Source organism: Mauremys reevesii, linkage group 1 (genome assembly GCF_016161935.1).
Source record: "Mauremys reevesii isolate NIE-2019 linkage group 1, ASM1616193v1, whole genome shotgun sequence".
NCBI lineage: Eukaryota > Metazoa > Chordata > Testudines > Geoemydidae > Mauremys > Mauremys reevesii.
Window position 1 is genome coordinate 158,995,606 of NC_052623.1, and position 6,000 is coordinate 159,001,605.

The window sequence follows — 6,000 nt, forward strand, 5'->3', positions numbered from 1 at the left end:
TGATTACTACCCTATTATGTAGCCTTCGGTGCCAAAAGGTTAGCTTTATGTAATTAGAAATAAATAAAATAAGTAGCAAAATAAGTTTAAAAAGTAAATAATAAGGGCTGCTCAAAAAAAAAACCTAGGAAAAAATGTCAATTTTTTTTTTCAATTTTTGTGCTGTTTTTTTCAGCATGTTAAAAAATGTCAACCAGCTCTAAAGCTTGCCCCAGTTTTTTTCCTATCAAAATTAATTTTTAACAGAAAATTAGTTGAAAAATAGAAATTAAGAAAATGTCGACCTAGTTTTTGTTATGTGTAACATAATTGGTCTGTTCCAACTGTAAGTTCAATGATTAATCTAATAGATAGGAGGAGAAAGAACTAATGAAGAGATCTGAGTCTAAATGACATAAGGGAAAGTCTGTGTCAAGGGACAGCGGCAGGCCAGCGAAGTCCAAGTTTCCAAAGCTGACCTGTTGAATTCACAAAACCAATAAAAGCACATGGCTGCTGTACACAGAAAGGGCAAGTTCTGATCACAATTCTGGCAAACACAAATGCTGATTTGTATACACAAAGGCTTGTACTTGCTGGTGCATCAGATCTGTGAACTTTTGTGGGCATGCCCATTGTATCCAGGTTTGAACATTTGATGCCAAGACAGTAGGGGAAGTTAAGGGGGGGTGGGGAGGATTAGCTGGGGACATACAGAGGATAAGCCACACATGTTTTCTTTAAAAGAAAAATTTCAGTCAATTATTTCCTCACTAGTCATAGGTAGGAACAATGTACAATGCTAAAGATGTCACAAGTCGGGAAGATTTTGTACATTGATACACAGAAGCTTGTACACAGTCTGCCACACCAGAGTCAGTGATGGAAAAGAGGGAGCATATTTGAGGGGTCTGTGTTGAAACATCTGTTAGAGGGAAGTGTTTAAAATAAAGAACCAGACAAGTCAAAAGGCCAACACTCTCAAAAATATACAGCAGGAGATAGAGCTGGTAATGTTTTCATTACCATTAGTAATATCTTCAGGAATTAAAGTGTTGCAAAACCCCAACATGTATATAACAAAAATAAAAGCACATTCAGCAGATGGATCTGAAAGACATTACAGAGCTGATCAGTCAATCGATATTGCCATTCAATATGGTTCCTGTTTATTCTTTGTAAAAGTAATGGCTAATGCTACATGCCTAATAATATTTTTCATTGTACTACACCTGTAGCTGCCAGACAAATCAGCTATTTTAATATGGTAGCTAGTGTAGCTCCCAAGACAATGGACTTTTAGGGGAATTCAATAGAACTAGGAATGTGTTTTATAAATATCATATTTCTAAAAAGATTATGGGCCATATCATAAATTGATCTACACATCACAGTGTCATTGATATCCATGAGAATTGTGTGAATGGCTCAAGGGCATACGTGGCCGCTTACAATCAAAAAATTAGTTCTTGTTGAAATTACTCTTCCAGTAGCAAAAATTAGAACCAAATAGTTTTATTGAACATCCCCAGATGCACAGAGTTCAGTTCCTGTTTCTCAGATGTTGGCACACATCTGACATCCTGTTGTATTACATAGTTTCCTATTTCATTGTGCTTTTCATTCAGCGATTACATTAAAATGTGAATCTACCTTCTATTTTTTCGATGTGTGAATAGTAATGTTTTCATAGACTGGAACACACGTCGTCCTATAACCAGGAAAAAATTGCCAGTTCCCTCAGCCCAGTGCAGATGTCTACAACATTCCAGCTGTATGTTAGTTTCTATTATTATAGTATCATGATCTTTTCTACTGCTCTTGATCTTAAAAAGAATTTTGTATGCAGTCCATTTAGACTGCCAGTTCCCCTAAAATCTCCAGATAACTGATTTTTGGGTCATTAGTAATGTCAATTTCCAAAACATTATTTAATCTATTTTATTAGCTCATCCCAGAACCAATTCACCCAAGATAACCAAAACATTCATAAGTTACAATTAGACCCTTAAGAATTCCAACAATGCCATTCTCTTTTAATCTCACTTTAAAATTCTTGCAGATGTCCACTAAGTTCAAAAAAGAATCTTCTACATAAGCAATATACTGTGTTCATAGCTATGTTCCTTTATTTTAATAATTTTTACCATGAGCCCACACAGCCATTTATTTGTATTTAGATATAATCTTAATATATCATCTCTTGCTAGTGTGGTTCTCAAGGTCTTTGCTCTACTCTGCTCCAAACATGCCACTGATCATCCCTCTAATATTTCAAGAATGTTAAAAACCGAGATGGACTTTGACTGCAACACCAGGTCAAAACCCTATTGAATTTTGGGGAAGTTCAGATCTGGACTCAAATGTGATGGGTTCTATACACCCCAACCAGCAGCTGGTAAGAAAACAGTTGGACGATTTTTGAACAATGAAAACACCACATCTGCATGCTTCTTGTGGAGGGTTTGCCTGGGATCCCATCCATGAGGGAAAGTGTCTGGGCCCATTTGTAGAGCATTCTCTTATTTCCCAAAGGTATTTAAAACACGTGTGTTGTGGGGAACCTGGCATTATGATGTAGTCTGCCTTAGAAGTCAGACCCTTTCTTTGGGAAAGCAGAAACTGTGATTGGATGAAAAAACCTCTTTCATTTGGAACTTTCAGCTGGACAGAGTCATTCTTTCTGTTCCTTGGCTGGAGGTTCCCAGGCCTGATTTATTTTGAGTTTGATCTTCAGCTGTGCAAACCCTCTTAGACTGTGAAAAACATTTTTTTCATTGTTGTTAATGTATGATCAATAGAATGTATGGTTCCAACAGGCATTTTATTTTCCAAGCCAGGAGGAACTGGTCTCCCATTTGCTACATTTCACTTGATCTAGCACATAGGGTGTCAGGGAGCAGGGTTTTGCCACTTGCTCGACAGAGCAAGGCTTACATGGGTTATCCGAAATGAAGATGGATAAAGCAGCTCAAAGGGCAATAGTAATAACAGAGACAGTTCTTGCAAGGAGTGGGAATAGTCAGAAATAAAGCCTTCTTTGTGACATCTGAAAGATGGAGACCCAACCTGACCATGGAAGATCAAGTTGCACATAGATCATTAAAACTTGCCATCGTGCGAAAGATTATACCCAAATGAAGAACATCATTCTTGGTAGAGACTTGGTAGTTCTAGAACTAAGGATTCCAACCTAGAATTCAGCTCCTTGCCATGGGACAATAACAGTGTTACATAAAAGTTTGGAATGATCCTCTTCACCAGAGCATCAAGTCATATGCCTCTATTAAGAATTATACAGCTGGCAAATTGTTAAGAAATCAACTAGAAAAGGGTATCAGAATGGAAAACCACAACAGACTAGGAAGGAACCACTCATTTCATGTTATCCCTGCCAACAGTAAACATAAAGAATCATTGAGAAGGAGTAAAAGGACCCCCAGAAGCATTTCTATACATATTGACAAGAGCCTGTCAGTTAAAGTTTTGGCTCTATCGTGTTTCTCCTTCCATGGGAAATTGGATCATTTTGCAAGGGGACATCCATATGAATACTGATTATTTTTGTGTTTAAACTGCAGAGGGAATCAGGAAGCCCAAAGCCTCATAATCTTCATGGAGTGGCTGCAGTGAGAAAATGTTACTCTAGTGCAGAGAGGCTTAGTAATTGTGGCAGTCCCAGAACAATGTAGAGAGCTTATGTACCTATGAGATATTAAACTCTACAACATGGCCAAAATCCAACACACAGGAGTGGCTGCCTTTATAGCAGTGAGTTTAGTGTCCATGACTGTGCTGGGCTGAGCACAGGCTTGGTCCAGTAGTTTATTAAAAGCAAGATGATCAGTGGAATCCACTTGCTCCCAGTGCTACGAGTTAGAGGAGGTGGCGGACCAAAACTCTGGGGAAGGTTTACAGTGATCTAAAATTTGAAACCCAAGTGCTGAAAGGAATACTGACCAGCCAAGGAGAATGGTAACAGGGAAGCCACCTCTCCACCTATCCTGGAGCCCCATAAAAGAATAAATAGGGGCATAAATAAGCTTTCAGTGTCAACTAAGGAGCCCTGAGCCTGTGGCCCTAGAAGCAACCACAGAGGGACTTCCCATGTTTTCCCCTTGATGTACAAAGACAGTTTGGCTATTGTGGTGGAGGTTAATATAAAACAGGTAACCCAGTAAACCCACTTTTCACTACAGAAGGATATTTCGTATCAGGTTAGCAGAGAAGTTTGGATGGCCTAGTAAGGTGACAATTGTTTGTCTGTTGCATATTCAACAGATAATTATCAGAGGGGTAGCCGTGTTAGTCTGGATCTGTAAAAGCAGCAAAAAGTCCTGTGGCACCTTATAGACTAACAGACATTTGGGAGCATGAGCTTTCGTGGGTGAATACCCACTTCGTCGGATGCAACCGAAGAAGTGGGTATTCAATAGATAATTAGTTCATCTGGCACGTGCCTTACATAAGATAGGACACTGACAGTGAAAACGAGTTGGTTTGTTGTTGCCACCATTTCTTCATTGAAGAATACACTAGCAGGCCAAAGCATATTGTGAATCCTGTGCATGCTGCCAACTGGTAACCACGAAAGCGGCCCAGAAATCTCAGTGCCTTTCATATTGCTACCAACCATCAATCAGGACAATTGCTAAGGGTCCCTTACTAGCAAGGTGCCATACCTTAACAGCAAGAGAGCAAGGCACAGTACAGCTTAATGACCCTGCTCTTCCAGCTCCACCAAAGTCATTATTATCCGAAGACTGTTCCAGGCAAATCAACAACAGCTAAAAGCCGTCACATTCCAATTAATTCTTCCATATTTATCAAATGTCAATACATTGTTATCCCTTAACCACTTTTTCCTACATAATGAAAAGGAAAAAGGAGCCTGAGGAAATAGCCATGGTTTTATATCATTGATTTTATTTGAAATTATCATTCTTTGCATAGCCTATGGGTTACACAACTAAGGAAGGACAAAAGAAAATTGAAATGCGGACCTCTGCATTACTAAAACTATACCACTGAAAGCAAAGGCAGAATTACTAGGTCAAAAATATTTACTATATCCCTAACCAATGACCAGAAGGGAATCTTGGCATTCAGTACTATTCAGTTAGAATAGTACAATAACTTAACAACTAACAATTGTGGCCATGATATTTTTTAAACTGTGTTTAAAGCTAAATTCCTAAAACCATATTTAGACAAATAGCCTGATTTTCAAAAGACCTCCCATGAAGCTCCCATGTCTTCAAATATGACCTAAATATGACCGTAGGAGCTTAACTATAGTCATCCAGTTTTTTAAAAACCTTGATCTATATCTACATAGTAATCTCCCCAGTAATATACAACATCCTTCTATTCAGTGTTTATCAAGCAAACTATGTCAGGCGCAGTGAGCTGTGGTTGTAGCTACTTCTCCTTTTGTGGTTGTATGTAGGTGTGTGTAAATGTGCGTAGGAGTGCTCCAGTGGGACTTGAACGTATCTGAGTGAGTACCTCGTGTAATGCTCCGACAGTGCAAAGGGGCCATAAAGATGACTTCTTAGGGATTGTTACCCCAGCCTCGGTTAGTGAATAGGTGACATAGGATTGGGGAAACAGCCAGTGTGTCCTTGCACTACAACAGTTCTCAATTGGCAGAATGCCCGCTTAGGGCCAGTGCAGATAGGTGCAAATTACAGTGGTCCTGAAGCTGTGGTCATGCCAGAATCAGCCCCCAGTTATCCCCAGGATAAAGGCTAGTAGGGATCAGGGCAGTTTCTCCTAGGAAGAGACTCTGCAGACTGAATACCACTACTGCATCACGGATGTGTTTGTAGAGAGATGTCAGATAGATTAAAAAATAGAACACTGACATTTAAAAATAAATGAATTAAAGTCTAAAAATTCATGTTTAAGGTTCAATACTAAACACTTTCAAGTCAGGAAACTCCCCTCGCTACACAGAGCCTTAATCCTGGCCCTGTACAGTATCCCTTCCAACCATCCACCTCTTTTATGATACAGTAT